Source organism: Hydra viridissima, unplaced genomic scaffold (assembly GCF_058129835.1).
Source record: "Hydra viridissima isolate aposymbiotic clone 2 unplaced genomic scaffold, HvirCarnegie_v1 scaffold_7, whole genome shotgun sequence".
NCBI classification, from domain to species: Eukaryota; Metazoa; Cnidaria; class Hydrozoa; order Anthoathecata; family Hydridae; genus Hydra; species Hydra viridissima.
In genome coordinates, this window is record NW_028324306.1 from 4337808 (window position 1) to 4354159 (window position 16352).

The 16352-nt window shown below is 32.1% G+C and overlaps 1 long non-coding RNA gene across 4 annotated transcripts; it reads left to right on the forward strand.

Annotated features, from left to right (window-relative positions):
• Positions 1–61: 61 nt before the first annotated feature.
• LOC149885722 (uncharacterized) lies at positions 62–2076 on the forward strand. 4 transcript variants are annotated; one of them, XR_016454221.1, is made up of 5 exons: positions 62–348; positions 1069–1126; positions 1360–1454; positions 1592–1658; positions 1976–2076. It is a non-coding gene; the product is annotated as an uncharacterized LOC149885722 (long non-coding RNA). The 4 variants fall into 4 exon arrangements; XR_016454220.1 differs by lacking the exon at positions 1976–2076 and having other exon boundaries at positions 67–348; positions 1592–1946; XR_016454219.1 differs by having other exon boundaries at positions 69–348; positions 1360–1658; positions 1976–2061.
• Positions 2077–16352: the final 14276 nt, after the last annotated feature.

Here is a 16352-nt window from a genome sequence, read left to right on the forward strand (position 1 = left end):
GAATACGACTGAATTTTTGCTTTTTTGAATTCGTTCAGTGTGTTACAGGTTTTAGTGTTAAGTTTTCCGCCATTCGTAAAAAAATCCCGTTTTTAGTTAGCTGTTGGTTATGCAAAGAAGTTGTAAAGAAATTATTCTAAAACAAAGAGATTGAATCACGAGAAGAAGTGGTCGTTATAAAACTCGGAAAGGTTGAATCATGAGAAAATGTAGTCGTTAAAGAACTCAGAAAGGTTGAACGACGAGAAGAAGTGGTATTAAAAGAATCAAAAAAGATTGAATCACACGAAGAAGTGGTTGTGAAAAGAAATCCCCTTTGTTAGAATCCAGTTTGTTAGAGAGATACAGGTACTTTATTTCCATTTTTGTGTTTATTTAACTTTAAACTAGAAGTTTACTAATTATGTAGCTACATAATTTGTAAATAAACTATTTCTATATTACATTAGAGAAAGTAGAATTTTTTAATTTTGTATCAAGAACTTGAGTACCCTGTTTATTATCATGGCCTGAAGCTAGTTTGTGCTGCTTCACCAAATTATCCTCAGAGCAGCACTGATTGCAGGAGAATCTACAAAATTGTGCTATAAAGCTTCTATTAGGCTATCATATCATGCATTAAGACTACATTTTATGCTCTTATATTTGTATTTTATTCAAAAGATATATGTTTCTTAATAAAAATTGAATTGACGAATCAATATTTGGACTAATCAATATTGATAGTAAATTTCTTAATGTTCTAAAAAAACTTTAAGTAATTTACTGTTTATATATTTATGATAGGATGTAAAATTTGTAAAAGATATAAAATGCTAGAATGTAATAATAGTAATAATAATAAATTTTTTGCTCTACACATACAATGTGGTGAGTCTAACATCTGTAGATGTTAAACTTTGACAGCTTTGGAAAAGTGTTCATTTTATTTTTCATTTTTTCATTATTTTTTTATATTTTTATTTTCTTTTGTTTGTTTTTGAAACGATCAAACTTGTTTTTGAAGACATTCACATTATCAGAGTTGATTATCTCTCATGTTTAATTATTACAATTGTTAACTGTTAGGTTTGTGAAGACATTAAATCTTGTGGTAGAATGTGTGAACTGCTTTTGCATTTTCTGAGTATGACCTCTTTTTATTGCATATTTAATTATTTTAGGAGGATGATTCCATTTAACTTTATCCATATTTTTACTTATTTTATAAAATAAAATTGAATTAAATCACCTCTTGCTCTTCTTATTTTTAAAGTAGTCAAGTTAAATTTTTTTTAAAATTTTGTTTTTTTGTGTTAATAATAGTTTATAATATTAGGCTACTAATATTATACAATATAATTTAACTGATACTAATAGTTTAGATGGCTGCTTCATATGCAACAAACAGAAGAAGAGTGAGAGAGCAAGTTGATAAGATATATAAGAAATTTATGGTGAAAGTTATCAGAAAAGTAATGTTTCTACCTGCAGTATTTCTAATGATTGTGAAAATGTTTGTTATGATGACAATTCATATGAGATTGATATTGACAATGATGAAGATAATTTTCCTTTTCAAATTCTTAATAATCACTATGACGATGATCAGGATGAACGCTATTTCACATCAGACTCAAAAAATTAAAGTGATCTGGATAGCAATCCTGATGAAAAAGGTATTATCGCATCTTTAGCTGAGTGTTGTGTTAATTTAAAATTTCTTTGTTTCATTATTTACTGAATGAAACTTTTGTTAAAATTTTTTTTTTCAGTTATGTCTAGTGAAGCATTTGTTTTGTAATTTGTCATTTGTTACCATATCCCTCTTTAACAGCTGTTAAAGAGGGATACAGTAATGTATTTTATATGCATTTGCAGCATTTTAATGGTGATTGGAATTCATATATTATTTGTATAAAAGAATTTTGAAGCATTTTACTTCTAGTTTTTGCAGTAAAATACTGATACTATTTTTCAATAATTATTTGTTTAGATGTGGCATTAAAAAATGAAAGTGAAATGTCAACAAATGTACTAATTATTTTTAAAAAAATATTTTGTAAAAATACATCAAAAATATTTTATGTTTTTATTTACAGAAATTTTATTTGTATATAGTGCTTATATCTTACATATGTTTGTTATTAACTATTTTATTATTTAAATATAGGTTTTGTATTTGATGTGTGTGTGTATGTGTGTGTATATATATATGTATATGTATGTGTATATATATATATATATATATATATATATATATATATATATATATATATATATATATATATATACATATATATATACATATACATATACATATATATATACATATACATATACATATACATATACATATACATATACATATACACACACACATACATACAAAATGCTAGAATGTAATAATAGTAATAATAATAAATTTTTTGCTCTACACATTGTATGTGTAGAGCAAAAAATTTATTATTATTACTATTATTACATTCTAGCATTTTATATCTTTTACAAATTTTACATCCTATCATAAATATATAAACAGTAAATTACTTAAAGTTTTTTTAGAACATTAAGAAATTTACTATCAATATTGATTAGTCCAAATATTGATTCGTCAATTTAATTTTTATTAAGAAACATATATCTTTTGAATAAAATACAAATATAAGAGCATAAAATGTAGTCTTAATGCATGATATGATAGCCTAATAGAAGCTTTATAGCACAATTTTGTAGATTCTCCTGCAATCAGTGCTGCTCTGAGGATAATTTGGTGAAGCAGCACAAACTAGCTTCAGGCCATGATAATAAACAGGGTACTCAAGTTCTTGATACAAAATTAAAAAATTCTACTTTCTCTAATGTAATATAGAAATAGTTTATTTACAAATTATGTAGCTACATAATTAGTAAACTTCTAGTTTAAAGTTAAATAAACACAAAAATGGAAATAAAGTACCTGTATCTCTCTAACAAACTGGATTCTAACAAAGGGGATTTCTTTTCACAACCACTTCTTCGTGTGATTCAATCTTTTTTGATTCTTTTAATACCACTTCTTCTCGTCATTCAACCTTTCTGAGTTCTTTAACGACTACATTTTCTCATGATTCAACCTTTCCGAGTTTTATAACGACCACTTCTTCTCGTGATTCAATCTCTTTGTTTTAGAATAATTTCTTTACAACTTCTTTGCATAACCAACAGCTAACTAAAAACGGGATTTTTTTACGAATGGCGGAAAACTTAACACTAAAACCTGTAACACACTGAACGAATTCAAAAAAGCAAAAATTCAGTCGTATTCTGACGTTGCACAGTGGGCGGAATTTCAAAAAACCTGGCCTAAAGTCAAAAAATGATTATAATTAATGGAAAATTTCTGTAAAGCATTTTTTTGAATCCCCAACTTTGAATTTGACATAAGTGTACCAAAAATTCAATAATGGTAGATCCAAAATGGCGGTGTTTTAAAAACAATCATTAGAAATGCCTTTGGGCTTTCGTATTTAACCAATTAGTTCTAATTCGACATTTAAGTTCAATAGACTAATGTATTATTTACATTACATATATAAACATTATATATAATACCGATATATAATGTATTATGACTGTATTATTATGCCGCAATGTTAAAAAAAATAAATTGAAAAATTCATTATTTATTCTACTTATTTATTTGTTCAAGGAAAACAAGGAAAACTTTTATTTGCATCATTTATCATAATTGTTTCATTTATATTACTTTAAAATAAATCACCACTGTCATCTGAATCATTTATTGTTGAAATATTGTTGATAAACTCAATCACAGACGAATGAGTTTCAGAGTTTTCGTTAATCTCCGGAGGTAATAACATTTGTAAAGCTTGAGAAGACAAAGATCTGTTAACTTTTGCATGAGATTTTAAAAGTGAAGATATTGCAGGATCTGACGAAACCAGAAGTCTGCAAAAAACGTCATGCATTGTATTTTTTCTGGAATTTTTCCTGGAGAAATCTTCGCGATATTTTTTTAAGTCTTTGTTTCTCGATTCCTGTGCATCCTCAGATAGTTGTCCTATGGGTAGTATTGCTGTTTTTGTTATTAAGGCTCCATGAATAAGTACTTTGTGTACTGTTGTAGGCATGTTGTACCAAGGATACTTTTCAACAAAAAGTAGTGCAGTTTCGGTAGAATAGTTATCGAGTTTGTCTGCGTCTATTGGAAAGCCACTAGATAATACCTGTAAAATTACATGAAACCGATTTATTAGTTCTAAATCCACTCCTAGAATATCAGCAGACACTTGTGAGTTTTTAAAAAATCTTCGAGCTGTATTTCCGTCATTTGTATTACCGCATCCTGGTTTCGGTCGATCAACTATTAACCCTAGCTGCAGCTTAAAAGCATTCTGGATTAACAATTTTTGTTGTAATATTATACTTTTTTCAATGTCAGAACGTGCTTGCCATTTTTTTATTCCAAGTTTATACCCAAGATGCAAAAAACATTCAAAAAAGCGAATCCATGTGTGCTACTAATTTTTTTGTAGTTTTATTGCACTTAACAAAATCAGTTTCTCAAGAAACATAATAACTATATCTATATACAATTTGACTGATTTTGTAAAGAAAACAAAACACCGCCATTTTGTTTACTAAAAAACACGACTAGCACAACACAATATAAGTTAATGAAGTAATAGGCAAAAATAGGTGCCTTTTCTTTTAATCAATCTTTAGAATACACTTTTATGAACAACATCCAAATTATAACTAAGCGGAATCTCGCGGGTTCACTACTTTTTCAATGCTTGAAAAATAGGTTAAAGAAAATAAATAAACTTTATTCTGTACTTTTTTGTTCGCACTTTTCGCATAAAATTTAGAGAAATAATATAAAACATTTTACTAAAATATTATATAAATACCTTGAATAGTATCGTCCATAGTTAGTTTTTTAGTAACGATAAATAACTTTTTTGTAAACGCTACTTATTTGACCACATTTTTTTTTTTGTTTTTAAAATGCCTATTAAGTGTTTTTAATAATAGATGTTTAACTGCGTAGATTTAGGTAACTTTAAAATTTATACAATTTTTTCTTATACAATTAAATGCAACAGGGCTTTGTTTATGTAGTTTCAAAATAATAAAATCACAATAGTGATTTTTTTTTTTGACTTTTGGCCAGCTTTTTTGAAAATTAGCCCACTGTGCGTTGGCCCGACTTTGGTTCGACGTTATCACTTAAGTGATAAAATAAAGCAACGCTTCCGACGTTGTGCCAACGTTGGCCCAATGTATGTGTGCTACCTGGGTAGTAATATAATTACTGGATACCGTTTTATAAATTTAGAAATACTAAATTCTGTAGTTTCTACCCTAAGATGTCAAGAAAGTATGTCATACAAGTTTTTTCTCTCTGAAAATGAAAACAAGAGAAAAGGTTTAGCGTCTTGTCTTATGTTAACTGCCTTAATATACAAAAAAGTGTTGATTTTAATATCAAGTTTGTATATGCTATGAGATCATGTGGTCAAGGCTATTCTGGATACCTCAACATACAGACCTGGTCCTGGCTTACCAATTTCTATTATTTGGAAACTTAAGCCAATTTATGATAAATTAAGTAATGACGTTCTTTTTAAAAAATGTCTGCATGGCCTTACCCAAAATAACAATGAGTCTTTTAACATGACAATATGGGAGCGTATACCTAAAGGCCATTATGTCTCGCTTACACATCTTCAATTTAGCACTTTTGATGCTGTTGACCATTTTAACATTGGTAGACAAGCTAGTGTTTTAGTTTTAGAATGAATTTAAGACCTGGAAAGTATTTGTTAGAAGAATACAGAAAAATTAATCAAAAGCGATTATACTTAGCCATATGTTAAAACACAGAAAGAGCAAAGAAACGCAGACAAGTAATTCGTTGAAAAAAGAAGAGTTGATATGACAAATCTCTTGAAAAAGTGCAAAACCCATATCAAACTGGCGCATTTTAAAATTTAAAATTTTTTATTGTATACTGATTTGCATATTTATTTACACTATTTTGAAACTTTGTAATTAAGTAACTCTAAAGTAAGTTTTAATTACGTTTTTCATACTCTTTACTTCTCTTACATTTTTCGTTAACCTAAAAGTAATTACATAGTTTACACTCAAAAAATAATTTACAATTGCATTTCTCAAACTTCCAATTTCATTATAACATTTAAAACTAATTTATACATTTCTCAATCAATATAGTCACTACTATAAAAGGCCGATTCTGGCGCATTGATACCCCTTAAGTATGGGAGTATACGTATATCGTTGCATAGGGTGACATTAAGGAATTAATAAAACTTCTTGCTGTGTTTTTAATTAGTGTTCTGGCGCATGGATAGCGTAATGGGGGGTTCACTGTTTTTTTTTCCAAGATGGCGGATGTGTAAAGAAGTATAAAAATAATCATTTGTGTATCTTTTAAGATGCGTAAAAATTCGAAGAATTTGTTTCAAATAAACTAAATTTTTCATACCTTTTTATTTTCTTACCTTGTAGTGTCCAATAGCCAATGTGGTGTGATCATACAATAGGATTCTTTTGTCATCTTTTGCGCTGAGTGCAACTTTGTTAATTTCTTCAGTGTAGATATCGTGAAGATGAGATCTGAAAACGTTCATGGTCGCGAGCTTTTCTTTCTTGTTCATTAAACTACTAGGAAAAGCGGATTCTGGCGCATTGATACTTTTTTGCATAATAATGTCTATTTTCCGTCAGATTGATATTTTTTTAATAATATGTTGACATTATTAAAAAAGGTGTTTATAATTTTCTCTTCGCGTTTCTCTAATTCTTTGATCATGTTCTTTTTGTTGTTCTTCTTCAAATGCATTTTTTAAAATGAGTAAGGTATTTAATTTTTTGCGGTTATCATTGTGGAATTGTGTAGCAATTCTGTGTAATTCTGGGTCAAAAGTGGGATTAATTATTTGCTGTAGGTCACTGTAACAAAATCCCTCATATTCATCTTGTTCTGTAATACTCATTGACATTTTTTATAACAAGAAAAAAGTTTTTTTCTTTGTATAATTTACAAAATTAAATTTAAAAAAGGAATGCTTGAGAAGGGTGAGTTTGGTCCGAGCAATAATCCGGCTCCAACAGATTGATAACCTTTTCCATTTTTAACAAAGAGTCCTTCACCAATAGTAGGTTTTACCCAAGGTCTTAAAAAGATTCCTGATCCTGCAGCAGTCATTTTCATTCCATTTCCATTCTTTTTCAAGTAAACGATTCCTCTTCCAGCAATTTTATCAACCATAGCAGAGCCAGCTGAAGAACCTACACCTGCTAACAATCCAGTGGCGAGAGCAGGAACTACTTTTGTGGCAAGTGTACTACCTAACATGCCTAATAACGGTAAAAGAGCTCCGATGAATCCGCCTTCAATGGTTGAGTTGTATGATAATTGTTTTCTGCTCAGTTTGAGTGTGACTCCTTTACCAGCTTCATACGCTTTTTTAATTTTGTTCAATTGCGCATTAGTGATAGCGAGAACATGTTCGCCTTCTAGATCTGAATGAGAGTCTTATATTGACATCAGTCTTTTCTTGGATCCCTTTTTTTATTTTGTCAGATTGACTTTGTGAAATGTTTATTTTTACTTTTTGGTAACTCATTTTTAAAATAAAAGAAAAAAAATTATCGCTGAACTGCGCTGCTCGTAAAAAGGTCTTGGAGCACAGAGGTTATTCTTTCTCTAACGTGAAATCTAAGGATAATGTCTTCACCTCTAAAGTCGATCAAGTTACCGTTTTGATCTATAATTCTTGTTTCCATTCTTGAAATTCTACCCACCATGATAGGTAAGTATATCAAGTGGAAAGGTTTTTCGCTAATTTTGTAGCCTGGAGGAGAGTCAGGATGAAAAGAGTAAATGTCAGATGTTCTTTTTCCGTTATCATAAGATGATCCGATAACATCGTTTGTGATTCTAATGATAGTCACATCGTCTATTCTCGAAAGTGTTTCAGACTCGTAATAGTCAATATAACTTGTGACTTTATTTGGATCTGTTGGATCTTCTTTTTTCTCTACATAGGTATATTCTGCTTTATTAAATCCAAGAACAGTGGCTAAACTGTTATTCACGTTAAAATCCACCCAATATTTTGTTGTAGATCCAGGTTTTCCAAATTTCAGCGTAGATCTTAAAGTGGTCAGGTTTGCACCGATAACAACACCATCCGCTCTATACAAGTTTCCAACTTGTTTTTTCATTTCATTCTGAAGATAATCATTAATCTCGCTAATTTCATACGCTCCTTCTTCGATGTAAATGGTGTAGCTGTTTGAACCGGCGTTGGGACTGTATCTGAAAACATTATTTGTCGAATTGATGTTGGTGTAACTGTGAACAGTGTCAAAGCCGACAAGAGCCATTTCATACTTTTTATTAGGTTCGAATTCGATGGGGTTGTCAAACTCAGTTTGGATGACGCTGTTTCTTACGGTTGGAGTTTCTTTTTTTGCTTTTGCAAGGAGATAAAATCCGCTCATCTTTTTATATAGAGTTGGGAAAATAAAAATTGTCAAATCCGCTTCGATATTTTCCACAATCCTTTTTTGAGGATAAGTCAATGACGGCAAATCCGTGAGGTTGAGACCAGCAATATTTACAAAACTTTTTAAACTCTTCTATTTTCATATCGCTTGAAACATGATCTTGGTAAATGTGGTTAATGTTTTTCGAGTCTTGTGGAAACAGGCAAATGAAATTAGCGTTTTCTCGGATGGTTTGTCTAGGTAGCATAAAATAGTTTTGAGCGAGGTAAAAGCAGTCGACGTTAGAGTGTCTTCCTCGGATATAGTATTTTTCACACTTGTTTTGTTTGGTTAATTGCAAATCATCAAAGATCATTAAATTGTTTTTGGATGAATCAAGATCTTCTGGTTCTGGCACATCGTCTGCTGTTTCAAAAAATTGACATTCCATATCCTCTGTGTTATTCCATTTTTTTGAAATTTCATCAATAACACATTCAGGACTTACGTTTAATTGTTCAATTTTGCTTTGAATGTTAAACAAATCAAGAATAACCTCTTTCGGTAATTTCTTCTCGAATGAGTTTTTTAATATTTTATATTCAGGCTGAAAAAGAGATTTTCCAAACACTTGTAAATGATTATAGTCTAGCCAACCAGGTCTTAAAAGTAAATTGAGTAGCAGCGTTGTTTTACCACAACCTGATTTTCCAATAATGATTCCACGTATAATACTAGGTAAAAGTTTGTTGTTTTTCCTTTTGCTTTTATTTACATTCCATGACAAATCAATCACTTCCATTTTTTATTATGTTGAATATAAAAAAAAATGTACTGCGTCAAATGCAAAAGAATAACAGAAACGGACAACTTGCACCATGCTATAAGCAAAAGCAATAGAAATATGCTTAAAGGAACTTGCGTCATCTGTGGAATCACAAAGAACAAATTTGTTTCTACGCATGCGCTTAGTGGAGGAGACTTGGTGGAATCGATCAACAAGCTCTCTAACAAAATAAAACTTCCATGGGCAAAGTTTTCAGGAGAAATGCACGTTCCAGGTATGAACTTTGCAGGGCCTGGAACCAATTTAGATAAAAGACTCACTTCCACAGACATGTATCAAGATTGGAGCAAACCGGTGGATAGAGTGGACAATGCTGCATATCACCACGATTTAGCTTACAAGTATTTTAACGATAAGCAAAACAGAAATTTAGCAGATCGAATGATGCTTGAAGAAATGAACTCTATACAAAATCCCACTCAGAGAGAAATAAACGAGCGAAAAATCATCGAACCCATCATCAAAGCCAAAGCCAAATTCGGATTAGGTGTTAAAAAAATAACAGATTTTTCCACGGATTCGCAATCGAATATAAAAAAAAACCACCGGAGAACCTGAAATGGACTGATCAACTTGCAAACGAGCTTCATAAACCAGTAATACATCATTTCAGAAGAAGAAAAGTGTTTGTGAATGACATTGATGAAATATGGGCTGTAGATTTGGTTGACATGCAGTCGTTTTCAAAATTCAACAACGGAATTAAATACTTGCTCATGGTTATTGATGTGTTTTCAAAGTATGGATGGATCGTTCCGTTAAAAAGCAAAACTGGAGTTGATGTAGCTAGCGCTCTAAGCAAAATATTTGAGGAGAGAAAGTGCGTCAAAATGTGGGTGGATAAAGGAAAAGAGTTTTATAACAAGCATGTAAAAGCCCTAGGTGTGCAATTATACTCCACTGAAAATGAAGAAAAAAGTTCCGTTGTTGAAAGATGGAATAGAACAATGAAAGAGAAAATGTTTAAATACTTTTCAGCTAACAACACCAATAAATACATTGACGTTTTAGACAAAATGGTTGATAACTACAACCACACCAAACACTCTTCCATTAAAATGACTCCAGTTGAAGCAAGCGATGAAAAGAATAAAAGCAGGGTATGGATAACCCTAAATGGAAAGGTGAGAACAGAAAGACAAGAACCTAAGTTTTCCATTGGAGATAAAGTGAGGATCACTAAAAAGAAATCACATTTTGAAAAGGGGTATACACCGAGATGGACAGAGGAGGTTTTTACTATATCAAAAATTCAGTACACAGACCCGCCTACGTATAAAATATCAGACCATCACAGCGAAGAAATACAAGGTACATTTTATGAACAAGAAATGCAAAAGACCAATCAAGACATATTTAGAATTGAAAAAGTCATTAGAAAGCAAAAGAGCAGATCTTTAGTCAAATGGTTTGGATATCCAGATTCATTCAACTCGTGGGTGAATAATAAAGAATTGATCCGTTTGCAAAAATAGACGCGTCGTTTTGTATGGCAAGAAAAAAAAATTTTTTGAAATGACATAAATAAATTCACGACAAGAAAAAAAATGAATGAGATAATGAATAAGATGATTATAAAAATAAATGTGCTTGAAGCTGATATGTATGAATGCATGAAACATATTGACTTGAATAAGTTCATGTCTAGGTACCAATTGATGTTGAATGAATTACGTTGTAGTATTTATGAAGCAGTGAATTTAGATAATATGGATGATATCCTTGAAAAGATGTTTTATTTTGAAAGTGAATTGGTTGATGATTTTTTAGAAGTGGAACAGAAATTTCGATGGGATAGAGGAAATATGAAATTGGAAACATACATGAATAACTTGCATAGACACTGTGGTATAATTAGTAAAATAATTCAAATGATGATAATGTTATGTTAAATCCTTAGTCAAATGGTCTGGATATCCAGATTCATTCAACTCGTGGGTGAGTAATAAAGAAGTGATTTCTATGAAAAAATGATCTTTAAAATTCAAAGATTTTCATTAATCCGAAAAATGATATAAATAATTTTCTTTTCTATATAAAAGAAATGAATTTTATTACGATTGAAAATTTTGATGAGAGCAAATTATCAGTTGGAGAAATTTACACGGCAACAAAACCAGTAGTATATCAAAAAGTACCCGTAAAATATTCTTATTCAAATGGAGATGGTCCTCTTGTATTACGAACACCTACATTATTTTCGTATGGTGTATGTGAGAATAAAGATCCGGCAACACAAAAATTGACTGGCTATTCCATGTCCTTCGTTTGCTTTGATGCTAAAAAGGGAAAGACAGAAGAAGAAGAAAAGTTTATTAGCACAATGGAAAAGATTACTTTGTTTATTAGAGGTGAAGTGGATAAATTGTCAGCCAAACTTAAAAAGGGAGGAAGAAAAAAGCAAATTAATTCAAACGAATTGAGTATTTTAAAATATAAACCTGATCATCCTGAAGCAGCTCCTGTGTTTTATGCTAAAATGTTTATAAATAAAAATGAGAAAGACGAAATACTCATTACTTCTGTATTTCATAGAAAGAGAACAGATCTTGATATACAAAATGGAATCAAAGGAGAACGTAATAATAGAAATTTAGTCAGCTCTTCTGGATATAATTTCCTTAATCAAAAATGTTATGCCATTGGAGGACTTAGAATTGAGGGGGTGTATATCGGCCCTTCTATTGTGTCTATTCAAGTTAAACTGGTAGAAGCCGTCATCGTGAAAAATGCAACTTTTTCTCATAGCTTTATGGGTGAAGGATTGGATTTAGGGGAAGTAGAACCGGATGATGAAATGTAAATCACTTGTGAAATCCATGGAAAAAATTCTTCGAATTTTTTTAAAATTTTTCTGAATTTTAAAAAATGATCAACGTTGAAGGAATTGTACTACCGAACAAACCTCTAACCAACTTTCAATTAATAGATGCTGTGAAAAAGCTCAAAATTAAAAACTTTAGAGGCGTGTTTGTCAGGGATGAGTTACCAAAAAAGACAAAAAAAAAAGAATGTGGTATTGTGAATACAGGAGATTCTAGCACAGATGGATTTCATTGGATCTGTTGGTATAAAGACGCTGACAAAAAATACAGCTTTGACTCTTATGCTCAGCCTCCTCTTGTTGAGCTCATTGATTATTTAAAAAGCCCAGTCTTTTACAACAGCGAGAGAGTACAGTTTGGTAATACGTCTTATTGCGGTCACTTGTGTCTTTACGTCTTGAAAAAATTACAGGAAGGGGATGACTTTCAAAGCGTTGTTAACACACTTTGGTGAAAAAAAAGTCGTGTCTATATAAAATGATTGACAAATTTGGAATAACTGAATTGGGAAGGTATTTTTATGATCCTTCCTCATCATCAGCCATAACAGGTGATCTCTATGTCAGAACAGATGGAAACAGCACCATCACTGCAGACATGGATTTCAACTCTCATAAAATCATCAATATGGGTGAACCGACTAACGCACACGATGCTGCTACTAAAAATTACGTGGATACGCATGCGTCAGGTGGTTCTGTAGTGGGAACTACAGATTTGGATTTAAATTTCCACAAGGCGATCAACTTGAATGAACCGACCAATCTTCACGACGCTGCCACAAAAAATTACGTAGACGTCAGCTCGAGTCTGTGTGTTAAAACCGACGGATCCAGCACAATCACGGGAATCATCGACATGAACTCTCACAAACTGATTAATGTAACTGATCCTACCAATTTAAAAGACGCTGCAACAAAAGGGTATGTAGACACCAAAGTCTCTTACAATAATATTTCTTACGTAGACATTAACATGACAGCTCATAAACTAACTAATTTGTCTGAACCTACATCAGCCTCAGATTCAGCTACGAAAAATTACGTGGATACGCATGCTTCGGGTGGGACGACTGTAGGTGCAGCAGATTTGGATTTGAACTCGCACAAATTAATTAACGTGCTCGATCCAACCAACGCACAAGATGGAGCGACAAAAAATTATGTTGACTTACTGTTACAAAAATCGAGTTTAACCAGTGTCGTTCCAGGATCCAGTTTCCCCAGTTTGGGGTTTAAGTCTCAGACGGTAGCAGCGTTAACCACTTCTCCTGTGTTTGCGTTTTCCGGAAAATCCGGTGTGTTGAGAAGACTGTGGCTGGCTTTATACAGCACCTCTGGCACGAATATTCCCGGCCAAGTTTTCATTCGAATCTTCACTGACGGAGAAATCAATGTGGGAAATTATTCAGAAACAACAGAAGGAATTGGAGTGGATCAAACAGGACTTGCTACCGATTTGCTTTTTTCACCATTGGGAGGAGCTTTTTACACTAATTCTTTGCAAGGATGCAACATGTTTAGCACAACTTCCTTGGGAGGATATTTCACGTTGGACATGCCTTTCAGAAACGACATATCCATTCAACTGGTCAACAGAAATGCTACTGCCATCACGTATTGGATTCAACCGTTCATTTCCACACTTGCTTCTATTCCTGCGACCATCCCTCTTTACAAGCTGTACTGCAGAACGTTTCGATATTTGAACACCACTTACGGCAGCGAATACGTTTTGATGAACACCAACGGAAAAGGAAATGGTTTGTCGTTGAAATACATCAGGATGCACATCATCGGCGCCTCTGGAAACTGGTGGGAATCTAGAGTCCGAATGTACGACGGAAATTTACCTCCAGGTAACGGCACTGTACTCACTCCTTGGACACCGTACAACACCAACAATTACACCTACTTTCCTGGTTATGACGGTGACAGTACATGCTTCTTTTCATCCTCTGGACTGGAAGATTTTTACTTATCCTCATGGAACGGATCAAATGTGACTTCATTCAACAACAAACCGACTGGACTTCTGTATCAATCCACTTCATCCATCGGCTCTACATCTACCATTTCTTTTTACAGAAATTTTGGAGAAGCAGATTCTATGCCTACTGTCGCAGCTGGTAGAAGACTCGTTGTCACGCTCAACTCTGGTGATGCTCAAGTCGGTCAATCCGGAAGCTTTTACCTTCTTCTCGGACAAGTCTATTATTACGCTTAATGTACAGATGAAAAAAAATTTTTGAAAATGACTTAAATAAATTTCTATTGATATATAAACTGAAGATGAGACAGAGTGAAATAATAGAACGAATGAATGCAATGGAAGAACTAATTAGTTCAATGGGGCAAAACATACCGTGGAAAGATCTGTATAGTATTGAAAGAGATCTGGATAGACTTGAAAGAGATATGTTAGATTTACAAGATGAATTAACTGACGATATGCTTGAAATGTTTGAAGATTTAAGAGAAGATTATAGATATAGTTTAAGGCTTAATCGTTATGAAAGCGAAGATGATGAAAGCGAAGATGATGAAAGCGAAGATGATGAAAGCGAAGATGATGAAAGCGAAGATGAAAGCGTAGAATACATTGATGAGGAGGAGGAGAAAAGAAATAGATTAAAGATTGAAGCATTGCGTAAAGGTTTTCATAAGGATAAATATAGAGTGTGTGCTTCTGCTGCTTAAACAGATTTTTAATTCTTTTTGAAGAATTGAAAATTCAAGATGGAATAAAATGATGTATTAAAAAAATAATTTTTTTTTGTAATAAAAAATGGAGACTCAACATAAAAAATTTTTTCATTATGATCGAAAAATGTGTAATAAATCATTTCTTTTTTTCGACAAGTATTTGAAGCATCCTCCATCAAAAGTAGGAACTAGATATGAAATATTTGCTCAAAAAGACATCACATTAAATAAACTGAGTCATCAGAAAATAACTTTTATGTTTGGAATAAAACTTAAAAGCGGATTAGCTTTAGTGAATTTGAGGGAAAGCCTAAAATCAAAACTGGATTATTTCAGTCACAGCATCACACTATCAGAGTCGACGGATAATGTGATCATGGAAATTTACAATAACAGCAAGTCAGATGTCATTATTAAAAAAGGGGAAAGTTTATGCTTTGTCAATTTCATTAATGAGTGAAAAAAAAAATATTTTTTTTCGTTTAATAAAAATGGAATACAATTACGAAGCTAAATCTAAACTTTATCCAGTTCTTCCAACAGCTCCTGCAGATGAAGGACACAATTACCGTCTTCAAAAAATAAGCGAAATCCAAAAAGAGATGGACAACGAGAGGAAAAAGAGAGTACATTTGAGCAAAAAGTACCATCGCGCTTTCAGAATCATTTCTTTTGTAGACACTACGTTGCAAGCAGGTGGTGTTGCACTTGGAGTTGTTGGAATTGGAACTTTGAGCACCATCGCTGCTGCCCCTGTTGCGACTGCGTGTGAAGGTGTGGCTATTGGAATGGGGTTTTTATCCATTGTAGGAGGTCAAGTAAACAAAAAACTAGCATTAAAAGCGGAGAAGCATGAAAAGATTAAAGTGTTGGCAGAGTCGAAATTGAACACCATCAACAGTCACATTTCAAAGGCTTTAGTAGACAACGTTGTGAGCGATTCAGAGTATGAATTGATTTTAGACGAGCTTCAAAAGTTTAAGAGCTTGATGAAAGAAATAAGAACTAAAACAAAAATCAACATTGACGAGATAACTAAAGAGTCGTTGATCCAAAAAGGAAGAGAAGACGCGATAAAAGCGTTCAATAATATGTTTAAAAAAAACTAATTTAAAAACACAAATAAGTTTGCGTTTAAGTTTTTTTCTTGTGTTTTAAAAAATGTCCTTTTTTAAAATACTAGACCCTAACAAGAGGGATGAAATTGTGAGAGAATTTGTTGAAAGAAGAAAAAGAATCTATCAAGATAGTTTGAATGAAAATATTTATGATGCTAATCTTCAGACTGACTTGAGCAAGCATTACAAGCCTCTGATTGAAAGCAATGAAAAGATTATCAAAAGCATCGAAGAAAGACGCAATGAACAAGTGCCTCCCAGTTTTGATGAGACAGTCTTTTTAAATAGGTATAATACACGTTTCGTAAACGATGTTAGAAGAAATTTCGAAATTAGTAAAATTAGTGATAAA